Here is a 15,872-nt window from a genome sequence, read left to right as displayed (position 1 = left end):
ATGGAAATAAAAAATGAAAAAAAAAAAAAAAAAAAAAACGTTTATAAGTGTTTTTGATATGTTTGTACATAAGAATACTTTGATAAGTATGTTTTAACTTAAATAGGGATTAAATAGGGATGGTATAATAAACTTGTTCGCGCCATGGAATGGAAATAGGCACAAACTTTAATAAAGACTTTTCATATCTATCTGCGTAAGTATACTTTGATAATTATGTTTCAGTTTGAAGAAATATGGTATAATAAAATTATGGGTAGTTCGTTCGCACCTGACCTCCATAGAATGGAAATATGTCACAAAGGTTAACAAGGTTTTTTAATATAGATCCACAGAATATTGTGATAAGTGTTTCAGTGTGAACAGGTATGGTATAATAAATTATGGGGTTTATCTATTTTATTTTTACTTTCATCATATTTTGCTTTGGTTTTAATACCCCCAAATTCAACCCAAATTTACAACCCTTCCTTTTAATAACCTATCATACTTTCATAAATCAGAGTTCATTTTCTGTAAGCTGTTGTTGAACCCAGTCAACGACGGGTACTTTTGCTAGTATATATATAAATAAATACGCTCTTATTTTTCGGATTTTCCTTATAATTGGGCACTGTGCTGGATTTCTTCCCCCTCCAAAAAAACAAAAAAAATTAAAAAAATTATATATATATATATATATATATATATATATATATATATATATATATATATATATGAAGGCAGACTGTTTCACTGCATCACAGCTTTTCAGTGAGTCTAGACTATTTGACTTATTGCATCATTCATTCTTGTTTCTCTCATAAGGTTCTTTATCTCCCAAATAACAATCGTTCTAGCTCATTAACCATTAGTTCTCTAGTGGCTTTTCATCTTAATAAGTGATGAGTTAATAATAAAAATACTGTTGCTGAAATAATAGTAAATGACTCGTGCAAATTCCAAAATTGATAAAATAAAGTGAGACGTTGATACTTTAACTATTAAAAAATTCCATTTTTACGTTTTTTTTTAAAATTTTTTTGCCGATTTGTGTGCATTCATGAAGTGGCAGACGATATCTAATGACGAGAATTCATCTTGTATGATTTCGAAATGGGATTTCTTACGCAAACAAACATGGCGGACCAGGAATCTGCACAAATAGCAAGATTGGTTATAAAAATAAAAAGAAGAGAAAAGGGTGAGAGAGAAGAAAATAAAAAGACATGGAAAGAAAGAAACCATTTCATAAAGAGAGTGAGAGAGAGAAATAGAAAGAGAGAGAGAGCGAGCAAGAGAGAGAAAGAAAGAAAGAAAGAAAGAGAGAAAGAGGTTGAAAGAATAAAAAGAATAACAAAGAGAGAGAGAGAGAGAGAGAGAGAGAGAGAGAGAGAGAAACTGTTAAATATTCCAAGAGATCAAAGAGGCAAAAATAATTAAGAGAAATAAAGAGAGAAATAAGGAAATGCAAGGAAAGAAAGATAGAGATGCGTTTTCATTATGAAATGTAGATAGATAACAAGAAAGAGAGAGAGAGAGAGAGAGAGAGAGAGAGAGAGAGAGAGAGAAAGGGTGGGGAGACTGATTAATATATAAGACGGAAAAATAGCAAGAAAAATGGAAATACGATTTTATAATGCAAGAGAGTTTGTGGAAGTGAGAGAGTTTGTGTGACACACACACACACACACACACACACACACACACATATATATATGAGAGAGAGAGAGAGAGAGAGAGAGAGAGAGAGAGAGAGAGAGAGAGAGAGAGAGAGAGAGAGAGATTTCTTATCACTCGAGCAGCTACAGGAAATCGTCTTTAAAAGCAATCCAAGCGAGCGGAAAATTCCAGTCCATTAATTCAAAATTGGACTTTTTTTTTTTGTTTTTTGTTTTTCCGGCGAGAGTGCTAATCTTCCACAGTCCCAAAAGAAACTTGTGAACATAAGAAATTATTTCATTTTTCCAGCTTACCCCTCTTGCCGCAATCTTTTTTTTTTTTTATCCCACGCCTTTTCTTTTCGTATAAAGTGGGACGAGGTGGGGGAAGGCAGGGGAGACGCTGCTGTCCCAGAAATTCGAACTACCCAAGCGATTCCAGAGACTAAAAGCAATGGGAAACCAACCGACGACACTTCCTGTTGTACGAAAAAGAAAATACACCACGCCTTCGTCTTCGCAATTCCAGATATTTAAGAAAAAATCGACTATCATATAAATTATTGCATACTAGTATGTTCCGTGTTCTGGCGTTGCCTAGCAAATTGAGGAACCCAAGAAACTTTTGCTCCCACCTTTAAACCCCATATTACATTTTTTTTTTCTTTAATGGCCAAGTAGACGCTAGTGTTAGCCTTACACATCTGTAGTGACTGTTTACGTAATGCGGACCACAGTTAACAATTTTTTTAAACAACACCACCACCACCACCACCACCACCACCACCACCACCACCACCACCACCACCACCACCACCACCAACAACAACAACAACAACAACAACAACAACAACAACAACAACAACAATCCATCTATGTATCTATAAAAGTGAAATTGTCTGTGTGTGTGTGTGTGTGTGTGTATGCGTGTGTCTGTGCGTGTGTGTGTATGTGTGGGTGTGTGTCTGGGTCTGTGTGTGTGTGTGTGTGTGTGTGCATTTCCCTTCCAAACCAATATTGGCGGAAGAGTTCAGTAGAGTCTGCTAAAGACAACTCTTGGCAGCCAAAATTTCGCGCAAAAACTAATTAATAAGCTTGCCGTATGTCTGAATACCCTTTATGTAAAATTTCAAGTGTTTAGACCATAAATTGGCTTAATAGTTTGCCAGAGACCGCAAAGGTAAAATCTTTTGAACTTTAACTGCGTGACAGACAAATTTGCGGCCGATTAAAAAGCTTGCCCTTTGTCTGAATGCACTTTATGTAAAATTTCAAATATTTAGACCAAAAATTAGTAATTGAGTAATTTGGTAGAGACAGCAAAGGACATTTGTTTTAAACTTTGACCCCAATTTTGAGCCCTTAATATTTATTGTTTTGGGCTCAAAAAAATTATAAAGTTTGATTCATGTCCAAGTAACCTACATCTAAAATTTCAAGTATTTAGACCTAAAATTAGCGGAGGAGTTTGGTAGAGTTTTCAAAGGTCAAATTGTTGAACTTTGACCCTTTGACAGCCAAATTTCTGGCCGAAACACGGTTAAAAAGATTTTCCCAATATATATATGTGTGTGTGTGTGTGTGTGTGTGTGTGTGTATTTAAAAGGAATTTTGTGTGTGTGTGTGTGTGTGTGTGAGTTCGTTCCCTATGGACTCGAAAAAGGCTGGGTCGAGTTTTATGAAATTTTACACAAATGTACTTCATGTGTCTGGCAGTGTTCTTAGATAGGTTTTGTATCCGAATGTCTTCGACAAATATCAATAATCGATAATCTGAAATAATCCGAGGAAAGAAAGAACAGACGATTTTGACTAAAGTTAACACCTTACACAGCCTAACATACCAAGTGCACTTGAGAAATTTTATTACCACACAAGCCGAAATGCCGAAATATAAAATCAACACTTGACAGGACAAGGGCGCGTTCGAAATGAATGTTTCTGTTTAAAGCACACTTGAACCACGATACTTGACTTTTGCATTTAAAACTTCAATGCAAGCCAATATATATTTGTAAATAATTTTATAAAATCAACAGTAGGTTCCCTACGGTGCAATATAGACTATAAAATATTGTTAACTAAGTCACTGCGAGAGGTATGAGACCTTCCTCCAGGCGCACTGCGATGGATCCACAATTAGAGCAATCAATCAATAATCAATCAATTTGATTGAAAAATGGACGAGTTCATCGATTTTGATAACAATACAAATATGGGAATTTGAAACATTCGTTGATCATCATTCAATCCCGAGCAATGTCGGGTCTCCCTGCAAGGATACACACACACACATGTTATCCACATGCACGTTTCGTTCATCAGTGCGGCTAGACATACACCTTTCTCCAGCCGTGGATCGAACCTACAACCGTCGAGCTGACAGTCGGCTGTTCTAATTATCGGACTACGAATCAGTACTATAAATATTTCTCCTAGAGTGTGTATTAAAGCCACACCCGCCCGTCGCTTACAGTGCTCAAACCATAAGTTTGTTTACAAACAAATTAATAGTGGGCTTCGCTTAATGCATAAATGCACTCAGTTCAGTAGTTCGCTTAATGCATAAATGCATAAGTTCAGTCAGCATAACAATGGCATTTGCAATCCCATCTATTCGTGCTTAATAAGAAAATAGGATATATTTTCCGGTCGTACAATACGTTTGCACATGATATTTTCATTTTTGTGGATTGTGTATTATTATAGAATCAATACTCCATTGATCATAATATATTACAAGTCATAATTTGCCTGGTGGACTGATTTGCAAAAATAAATTTTTCTTTTTAAATTATAATGTCGTTCATAAAATTCCGTATGTGTTTGTTTATCACGTCAGCTGATATTTGGGCTTGACGATGGTAAAGTCACTCTTGATTAATGTTTAGTCTTAAAATATGCAAAAGAAAGAAATGATTTGCAGCGATTTTAAATGGTACGTCTTCTTTTATCGTAAATTGAACTCATTAATTAAAAAAATGGAAATAAAATGGTGAGGTATACGCGGGCTTGAACAGGGGATCATTCGATTTGTAGTTTAATGCTCTACCACTGAACTATATCTCCAGATTATATTAAATCTTAAATTAATTTTTTTTTCTAAATAAGAAAAATTCATTGGAAATTTTATTAGCAAAAAAGATTTCGTGGGGTTGCTCTTTTCTCTTCCCTGCAACTTCTTTTCGACAGAAGAGACGTTACGAGTTTGTCTCTCCTTTATCGTTATTTTCATGGCAAGTGCTCAGCTGAACTTCAATCTCTGGTCCCCCCTCGCCAAACATTCACGAAAAACACCCGTCTAGCCAAAACCACTATCAATAATTTCCCACACTCTTTATCTGTGCCTAAACCTAAACGTAGATTCCATGAACAAAACTTCTTTCTTAGAACTGCACGCCTGTGGAACTCTCTTCCGATTGTCTGCTTTCCAGCTGACTACAATCTGATTATCTTCAAGTCCAACGTAAACAAGTTCTTGATGAACCGTCCCCCTAAGTAATCCAATTTAAGAAATTCCTACTACTTTTGTTTACTACGCTATAATCACATTGACTAATGTATGCCCATTAACCCTTATTCTCGAGTGGCTCCGGGTCTTGATAAGTGTGTAAAAACAAATCTCCTTTGGCCGATGCAACGTAAAATATTCCACTGTAAAAATTAATCTTTTTTGTCTATATAAAAAAAGCTATTTTTAAGATAGGAATTTTTGATTTTCGATATTTAACGAATGAATTTCTGTAAAATACATATACAAGAACACTGCCAGATATATAAATTAGCTTTGTGTGAAATTTGCCAAAATAGACTCAGGCGTTTCGGAACCTATGAGGAAAGAAACTAAGTGAGATATATATATATATATATATATAAATATATATATATATTTCAAATTTTTTTTTTTTACACGGTGGTCAGCACTTATCAAGGCCCGGAAGCCACTCAGGGATAAGGGTTATTGCATGTACATTACGTTAGTGTGGAGATTTGATGAAGTGTTTACTTAAGGGGGCGGTTCATTAGGAATTTGTTAATGTTGGACTTGAAGACATCCAAGTTGTAGTCAGGTGGGAAGCAGGCATACGAAACAGAGTTCCACAGGCGTGCAGTTCTAAGGAAGAAGCTTTGTTCATGGAATCCACGTTTTGATTTAGGCACAGATAAAGAATGGGGGAAATTTTTCACAGTGGATTCAGCTAGACGGGTGTTTTTCGTGAAAGATTGACGAGGGGGGACCAGAGATTGGAGTTCAGACGAGCACCTGCAATGAACTTTCAACGTTTTTGCATTTTTGAGATATAGATTGGTTATTCGTATTATTTGGATTCATCGGACTACTGTTCTCATTTTGAGTCCGTAAGGACCCGCGGCACAGTGGTTAGGGTACTTGGAAAATTCAGTTGTAACAGGTATATTCTGAAGGTTGAAGGTTCAATTCTTATTGTGGGCGACGGAAAAATACCATTGCAAATTACTTAGGACCTCTATCCACTCATGGTTACCCCTGTGAATTAAATAAAGGGTTCCGTTCGAAATTTCGTCCAGATTCCCGAGTTCAACAGAAACATTCCCGAGTTCGACAAAATACACCTGAATAAAGTCGGAGCTTACATCGATCGAAAAGTCCTGAAAATAATACTCAAGATGAGAATAGTAGTCCGATGGATCGAAATATCAACAATTATATTTTAAACCTACAGACCTAGCGTTTCGTGCTTATGTAATCATCGGTGTAGCAAGTGATAATTACTGCAGATCGTGAGGTTCGAAGCCAGTCACAATATATATATATATATATATATATATATATATATATATATATATATATAATTTACTGGGAGAAATACACCCCCAGTGTTCGTTAAGACATGCATCTAGGAGAAAAAAATGCTGATGTAAAAACCTGCGGTAAACTGTGTACTCTGTCCTGTGGCAGTCATCTGCACCGACAAAGGTTAGCAGTAATTCACAAAAGTGTGGATGATTCCACACAAACCTTCACCCCTATAAACAAATAATCTGTGTGGATTTCCGAGCAACTTAGTTCTTGTGGTGGAAACTCGTACGTCGAAATCGACCGGAGAGTCCATCATATATATATATATATATATATATATATATATATATATATATATATATATATATATATATATATATATATATATATAATGTGTGTGTCTGTGTATACATTTACGATTTTAAGATATGATAATTTGTGTAAGAAGGTTTGAGAAATTAACCCAAATATTTATAAATATTATGTAATGCGGTTAGTAAGAGAGGTTTAGTGATAAATAACGCGATGTTGTAGAAACCTGACCTTTGTTTAATCATATCATATTCGATTATGACGAAATATTTTATGACTAATTCGTATGTATGTTCTTATCTTTATTATCAATTATGTTACATTCTAGGTCTAAAGTATGTTTACTTTTTTAATCGTGCACAACAAGCGCATGCGCTCTATCACTGTTTCACACAGTTCTGTAATTCACGTAAATGATTTTTTTCTAGGTACTTGATATGCACACATTTTTATTTCTTTGTGGGTGTGTGCATTCCTGTTTGATTTCTTCGGTGGCTGCCATGATAAATAAGGTAGTTCCAATGCATCGAAATAATTTTCCTCAAGGATGAAACACTATGTAACTTAATAGTCTTATATATATATATATATATATATATATATATATATATATATGATTGCAACGTCTCTTGTCAGACGAGTGCCACTCCCTCAGACATTTAAAATCCATGAGCCCAAATGCCTGACGGAGTATCTATACAAATATGATGTTACAGAGTCTTAGCTTTGTACGACAGCTAAGTCTCTCTCTCGGTTCAAAATGTTGACATCCAGCAACAAGCAAGAGCAAGATAGCCAGCAACAAGTTAAACTGCAGACCATCTTAATGCGGGTAATGGTCTTCCGCTTTATGGTTTTTTTAAATCAGAGATTTGCTTCTCCTAGAAAGGTTGCCTTCACCACGGCTTACGGGAGCCCTGTCCACCCCAATACACATTCACACACACAAATATAGACGGTGCTAGTTGGCCGTTGACCCAGAAAAAGAGTTCATTCGCCCTTTGGAAGGTTTTGTTTTTAATCCTTCAGGGAGACTAGCCGCCCTCCTCACCAAACAAGTCTGGTGGGGGAACCAGTTTAGTCGCCGGTAACCCGACCATGAGGCAGGTAGTACTGGGTTACATGGTACCAGTAGCACATGACATGACCTGACATATATATGTATATATATATATATATACATATATATATGCATACATAAGTAGAGTTAGGTAGTAAGTTATTGAGAATATACATATATATATATATATATTCTCAATAACTTACTACCTATCTCTACTTATGTATCGAGCACTGTCGAAGTAAATACTGAAAAATAGATTCATAAAAGTCTATGTACGTACATATTATAATAAAGTCGTATACCTGAATGCGTGTTTGTTTGTTTACTAAAAACGGAGGTTTACACATCTTTATTCCAGCATTAATTCGATATATACTAATTATTTTAAGAAAATCTACGTTCAAGAAGGAATGTCATTTGTATATTACATTAAATAAAGTATATTTTAATAATTAGCTGCATTTTATTAATGTTTGTTGTTACGGAACTGTTTTAATTTTTCTATTTAGAAATTTCATTTAAAGTTGATTTATTTAATTGAATTTATATTTAATTTAATTTATTTCCAATTACAGTAGCGTCCAAACCTAAGGTACAAAATTTTAAAACCTAATATTTGTTAGAAATAACAACTGTGCAAAGCTGAAATTTTGACAACTGGTAGTCGTTATCGTCCACAATAGCATGCTAAAATTTGAATCATTTTTCAAAGGATAGAAAAAGAATTATAACAATTATTTATTTATTTTAAAAATAGGAACGTCCAAAAGTAAGAGACAAAATCGAGAAAAACAATGTAAACAGCATGCTATATTCAAATTTTTTTTATTTCCTCTAAAGAATAAGTCTTACTCAGTAAGATTGTATCAGCCGGCACCATGGCGAAACGCCAAAAACTTGATTACTCTGAGAAAAGCTATTGTGAAGCAACACAAGGAAAAGGACGCCATTAGAGAGATTTCAGAGAAAGTGAAACGTTCCAAGGTCCTGACTTAAATCCGTTAGAAACTCTTTGCCAGGTCTTAGGAGTGAAAGTTATAGAAATAAATCCTACTAACATGGAGGATTTGTGGGTGAAGCTTCAAGAAGAATGGTCTAAAATTAGTATCGAGGATTGTCAAGAACTGATTCGTTCTTGTAGTCGAAGATATGCAGCTGTCATTGATAGCTAGGGCTCATTTACTAAATATTGATTATACATGTATTTTTTATTGTTTTTTGGTTGTTTACATTGTTGTCTGATTCAAATTTTAGTATGTTATTATGGATAATAATGACTACTAGTTGTCAAAATTTCAGTTTTTCACAGTTGTTATTTCTAACAAATATTAGGTTTTAAAATTTCGTCTCTTAGTTTTGGACGCTACTGAATTATTAGCTAATATTTGCCTTTAAAAATGGACGTAAGTTTATTTATTTATGCCATGAGAGTTATTTCTCCTTTAAGCTATGATAAGTATTTCTCGTTTTATTTTCATAGACAAAAATGGGCGTGTTTTATGCTTTCAGAAATTCAACATGCGATCTACTTTCAGGAAAATCGTAAGAAGTTAGGATATTCGGTGTATCTATCTATCTATCTATCTATCTATCTATATATATATATATATATATATATATATATATATATCTCTCTCTCTCTCTCTCTCTCTCTATATATATATATATATATATATATATATATATATATATATATATATATATATATATATTTCCCCCAGAAGAGATGTTGCGAGCATCTTTCTGCTCTATCATTGTTTTAAGTGCAAGTGCTTGTCTTAAGCTTTAATCTATGTTCCCCCTCCCTTTACCAAACTTTTACAAAAAAATACTCGTCAAATCACAACAACCATCATCAGTTTTCTCCCACTCACTACCTGTGCCTAAATTTAATATAAACGTGGATTCCATTAACAAGGCTTCTTTCTTAGAACTGTCCGCCTGTGGAACTATGTTCCGCTGGCCTGCTTTCCTGATGACTACAACATTGTCGTCTTTAAATTTAATGTAGACAAGTTTTTGTTGAGCCGAATCCCTAAATAATCCATTTCGACCCTATTTCCACCACTATCTATTAATACGCTGTTGTCTCAGTACACGCATTAACGAGTGACTTTCGACCTTTTATAAATGGTGACTCCCATATTAAGAGCATTGCCAAAACCGCTGCGAAGAACGTGGGCTCTCTCTACCGTGCTAGAAAGTTACTTATGCCTGAAAGTATCCTGAACCTATACAAGGCCACCATTCGCCCATGTATGGAGTATTGTTGTCACATTTGGGCTGGTGCATCTGCTACTAGTCTCTCACTCCTAGACAGGGTTCAAAAGAGAGTCGCGCAACTGATAGGCCCCGAACTGTCATCCAAGCTCCAGCCTCTGTCCCATCGACGAAATGTTGCACCCCTCTGTCTGTTCTACAAGTATTTTAATAGTGGATGTTCCGACGAACTACAAGCCCTTGTACCCCCTCGACGTAACATCCCCGACAAATCCGACAAGCAGCAAAGTCCCACCCCTTCACAGTATAGCTCCCTAGATGTAAGAAGGCCTTCTACTTTAATAGTTTCTTTCCTAGAACTGCTAAACTCTGGAACTCCCTTCCGGGTGCTTGTTTTCCCAACTGTACTGATATATAGAAGTTCAAGTGTAATGTGAACAAACATCTTGCTGCTCAACTCCCTACATAGTAGCCCTGTAATTTATGCCCCCGATAGTAGCCCCTCCCGCACATCTAAGTGGTACTGTGCCTTATTTTGGGTCAAAATGGAATAAAAAAAAATATGATCTGAAACTCAGGAGTAACTTTCCTCTATTTTTTTTAACACCCGAACGGAAAAACAGAAATATTAAGAAACCAAAATGCAGCGTCTAAAAGACTAATGTCTGTGGCCCACATCTAAAATTCATATCACGTATATACTAAAAGAAAAGGGACAGCAAATGCCCCAAATCGGAAGGATTTTAACAGATGGAAGGTTTCTAGTTAAAGAGAAAATACAAGCGAGTTAATAAATCCATCATTATACTAAAAACCGATGTCTATTCATTCATATGCACGTAAATAAATATAAATCCGTTCCGTCACACAGAAAGTAGCAGTGAAGCATTGGTAAAGGTGTAATATCTTTCCACCCACGATTTTTTTTTTAATTACCACTATTATTGGTTTTCAAGGATGCTGAAAACGAAAATAATAGTAAAAATCACAGGAAACAAGTAGTTTCCAAGATATGAAGAAATTATGATTTGAGGAATCACTTTTCTATATTAATTTAACGTAAAATGAACATCCACTTTATAGCCAAGGTGGCCATAAAGTGTGTGTCCATTTTACGTTAAATTAATATAGAAAAGTGATCCTCCACTTCTTGAAACAGTAATGTACAATCTTAAGGGCTAATATCACATAAACCACTACACAATTCAGATCATTAGCCTTCCAACAAGCCTTCATTTGTTAAATTCTGCTTAGTAGTTGCCGAGATTTCGAACTTATAAAATTGCCCCCAAACGTTTTATGTCTCTATATGGCTATATCCATACTCGTCGCAAAATTGAATATTGAAATGATCATATCTTTGGTTCTAGGAGATGAAACGACATCAGAATTTGCAGGCTTTTAGAAAATTATAATACTATTCTATGGTTACAATTTTCTGACAATTGATTAAAAAGAACCTATATTTTCTAAACCAATAAAATATTCCCAAATTAGCACACATTTATATATATAGTGTCCTGGCAAACCAGCTTTAGTTTTGCTGCTTTGGGATGAATTTTACTTTAGATTATTTTGTTTGGTTTTCTCCCCTATCTATAATTGTGGCCCATTTATTTTCACAGAACCTATGATAATCAACTTCCGGTTGAATTGGACAAACTAAAAGCTATAACTATTTTTTCTTTTATGTTGATGGCGGCGTTAACGTACAATTATGTTTTTTTGTTGTTCTTTCCTTCTTAAACACAAACAAGACTTCATCTGCAACTTGGTCGGCTTATTGATTCTTTTGTTAGAAAGATTTGTCGAATTTCCGGAAAGTGATGATCGCAAGGACTCATGGCACAGCCAGTAAAATTGTTACGTAATAATCAATTTTAAGTAATAGCCTTGTGGAGGTTAAGGTTCTATCCTCAGTACGGGCAATACGAAGAATACAATCACGAATTACTTTAAGTCCTATCTAGTCATGGTTGACTGGACGTAAGCGAGCTACTACCCGACTTAAATGAAGAGATATGTTCGAAATCCCATACAGATTCCCGAGTTCGACAAGACGCAGATGAAGAAAGTTGGAGGTAATATCAGACAAAACGTTGTTAGAATAACATCCCCAATGGGAACAATAGTGCAAATATTAGAAATGTTTTTTTATTGTTAAATAATATTACTACTGTTGTGATATTGCCTTTTAGTTATAATCTATTCAAATTTTCTATTTTATTTGTAGTTTTATTATGTTCGAGAAATTTTACATGGTGGTTATTGTTATCAAAGAGCACCAAATTTCGAAAAGACTCCTCAAAAGTTCGACCATAATGCAATATTTTCAAATGAAGGTCAAAGGCCAATGATAATGTAGACCTTCATTAACTACAATATCGACCAAGTAGCGAGTCTCTTTGATAAACAGAATCGAAGTTATTGTCAAAAGTGTGACTAAAACTTTTCTATGGTCTTGGCCGTCGACATAGATATTCCGAAATTAGATCAGTTCTAAGTTTGCCCATGACCAAGTTTGCTAACTAGAAATCAAGTGATCGGGAGGCTAAGCTATACAAATACAAACAATGAGTTACAACTTTCGACTGAAAACATAACCTCCTTGACGGAGGTAATTTTATTTGTGTGGAAAATTGAAGTTAAAAGAAAAAAAATTAAATGTATTTTTCTATCAGATTCAACCAATCATACCTAATTTCAACTATTAACAATTACTACACTCTTATCCCATTAACCCTTATTCCCGTGTTCAGGCTTTCATTTGTGGTGACTCTTGTAAAAAAAAAATACTTTTCATACTGAATATTCCGGTCAAATAACGTTGACGTAATCATGCAAACGAGAGTTGCAAAATGCGAGGGTGTCCTATAGTAAGCAAATTGCAATCGCGATCTACTTAAGATTGTGTTACCCGGATGTAGGAAACAACATATGGCCACCAGATGTCGCTTTTTGAAAACAAAATAACATAAATAAATAAATGAAAAAAAAACAAATGGTAAAATATCGCACTTGTATCAAATATTATTTGTTAATTGTTTGTTTGTGCTGCATAAATTGTAAACTTATACGAGTCTCTAAATAAAACGTTTATATATATATATATATATATATATATATATATATATATATATATATATATATATATAGCAAAACCGGTAATTAGTAAAAATCTGAAGAAACTGCTCAATACTATTGCAGAGCAAATATATATTTTTTTATTACTACCGTTTTATCTGTTTAGTTACACATGTTTCGGTTACCGAATCGTATCAACGATCCAGTAACTTCGTCAGACTTTAACAGAAGTGGTTATTATGTCTGGAAAAGCGATATTAGAAAAAGCAGAAACAAAAGCGGGGGATTTTCAATTCTAATTTGACAAACTTTAAGTTTTAAGATTTAATAATTAAATAAACATTGAAAAGGGGTGGGGTGGAGTTTTAAAAAATCAACCTGACACGGATAGGAATAGAGGGAGTGGGGGGGGGGCGAGAAAGAAGGTTGAGAAGAAAGGGAGGATGTAAAATGCGTAAGATTTTGAGGGCAGAGATAGGGGAGAGTAAGAGAGAGAGAGAGAGAGAGATACGGACTAAAGGGGGAAAAGTGAAATACAATATATATATATATATATATATATATATATATAGCCGTCAGGGAACTCATCAGAAAGCCCCATGGCGAAATATCTTTTCTCTTCCTGCCAAATACAAAGGAGACCACTGAAGGGTTCCAAACTGCAATTGAAGCACATGTTCCCACACGGAAATCCTATAGCAAGCTCCACTCTCCCCAATGGTTTACTTCTGCTTGTGCAGCTGCCATTGCTCAAAGGCAGCATGCGTTCCGCAGATTTAACCGACATAAGTCCAGTTCAAACAGACAGAAGTATATAGAAGCTAGAAATAATTGTAAGAGAGTAATAGCGACAGCTATGACAGATTACACTGAAACCACCAGAAAACGCATCGAAGCACAGAAATTAGGAACCCGGGATTTTTGGAAAATTGACAACAGTGTAGTAAATAATGGGCAGTCAACGATCCCCCCCTCCATCAAACAATCATGAGGTTGCTTGCAAGGCAACCGACAAGGCTAATCTGCTTGCCAATCGGTTTGCCTCAAACTCCACATGCTCTTCTGTGGTTGCTCCAGTTCTCTCCAAACTTTACAAATCTTAACGAATCTTGCTTTCCCGACTGCTGGAAAACCGCTTCTGTGGTACCAGTCTTCAAGCATTCTGGTGAAAGAACTGACTCACTAAATTATCGCCCCATTAGCCTCCTCCCGCTTTTCGCCAAAATATTTAATGAAGACCTAGTCCAACACCTAACAGCTGCTAAACTCCTGACCGACAAAAATTATGGATTCAGGCAAGCCCGTTCAACAGCAGATCTTAACTGTAGTTTCTGAACGTATATACCGTTCACTGGACAAGACAGAAGAGGGTAGAGCGGTAGCCCTTGATATATCTAAGGCTTCTAAGGAAAATTTAGATCATATGGAATCACTGGAAGAATTCATAATGTAATTAAATCCTTAAGTAAGAGAAAAATCCAAGTTGTCTTCGGCGGTCGTACATCTAACAATATGATATAAATGCGGGAGTACCTTAGAGCTATATGCTTGGACCTTTATTATTCCTGATATTCATAAATGACCTCCCTGATAAAATTGTTTCGGAGATGAGTATATTTGCTGATGACACCACTCTCTATAACAGGCATGAGGGGAAAACAAATGAACATATATCTAAGGAAATGGCAGAAACACTAGAGGATGACCTCCGATCTGTTGAAATGGGGACGAAAATGGGTGGTCACATTCAATGCTGCCAAGACTAAGCTTGTTTCCTTCAATAACTGCAAGAAACCTTTTCTACCACCAATAGAAATGGCCAAGAGCACATTGCCTGAAAGTACTTCTTTTAAACTCATCGGCCTAACGTTTATAAGGAACATGAACTGGAGTAGATACATTAAGAGCATTGCCAAGGCTGCTGAAAAGAAGGTGGGCTCTCTCTACCGTGCTAGAAAATTACTTACGCCTGAAAGTAACCTGTACCTCTATAAGGCCACCATTCGCCCATGTATGGAGTACTGTTGTCACATTTGGGCTGGTGCATCTGCTGCTTGTCTCTCACTCCTGGACAGTGTTCAAAAGAGAGTCGCCAACCTGATAGGTCATGAACTGTTATCTAGGCTTCATTCTCTGTCCCATCAACGAAATTTGGCATCTCTCTGACTGTTCTACAAATACTTTAATGGCGAATGCTCTGACGAACTGCAAGCACTTGTACCACCCCGACGGGACTACCCCCGACAAACTCGACAAGCAACTAAGTCTCACCCGTTTACAGTTGAGATCCCTAGGTGTAAGAAAGCCTTTTACTTCAATAGTTTCTTCTCCAGAACTGCAGGTGTTTAGAACCTTCTATCACAAGCTTCTTGGCTTGACCATTACTCCTGATCTTAAATGGAACACGTACATCAAATCTGTTGCCAAGGCCGCTGGAAAAATGGTGGGATCTTTCTATCGATCCGGTAGATATCTCACTGCTGATGCTATTCTCTATCTATATAAGAGCCAGGTACGTCCAAGGATGGAATACTGTTGCCACATCTGGGCAGGAGCTGCTAGAAAGGACTTGGCCTGCCTTGATAGAGTTCAAAATAGACTTCGTAGCCTCGTAGGAGATGTTCTTTTCTCTTCCTTGCAACCTCTATCTCACAGAAGAGATGTTGCGAGTTTGTCTCTGATGTATCGTTATTTTCATGGAAAGTGTTCAACTGAGCTTCAATCTATGGTCCCCCCTCGCCAAACTTTCACAAGAAACACTCGTCTAGCTGTA

Source organism: Euprymna scolopes, chromosome 31 (genome assembly GCF_053919585.1).
Source record: "Euprymna scolopes isolate OS-2025 chromosome 31, ASM5391958v1, whole genome shotgun sequence".
In the NCBI taxonomy this organism is placed as follows: Eukaryota; Metazoa; Mollusca; class Cephalopoda; order Sepiida; family Sepiolidae; genus Euprymna; species Euprymna scolopes.
This window is presented reverse-complemented; position numbering follows the sequence as displayed.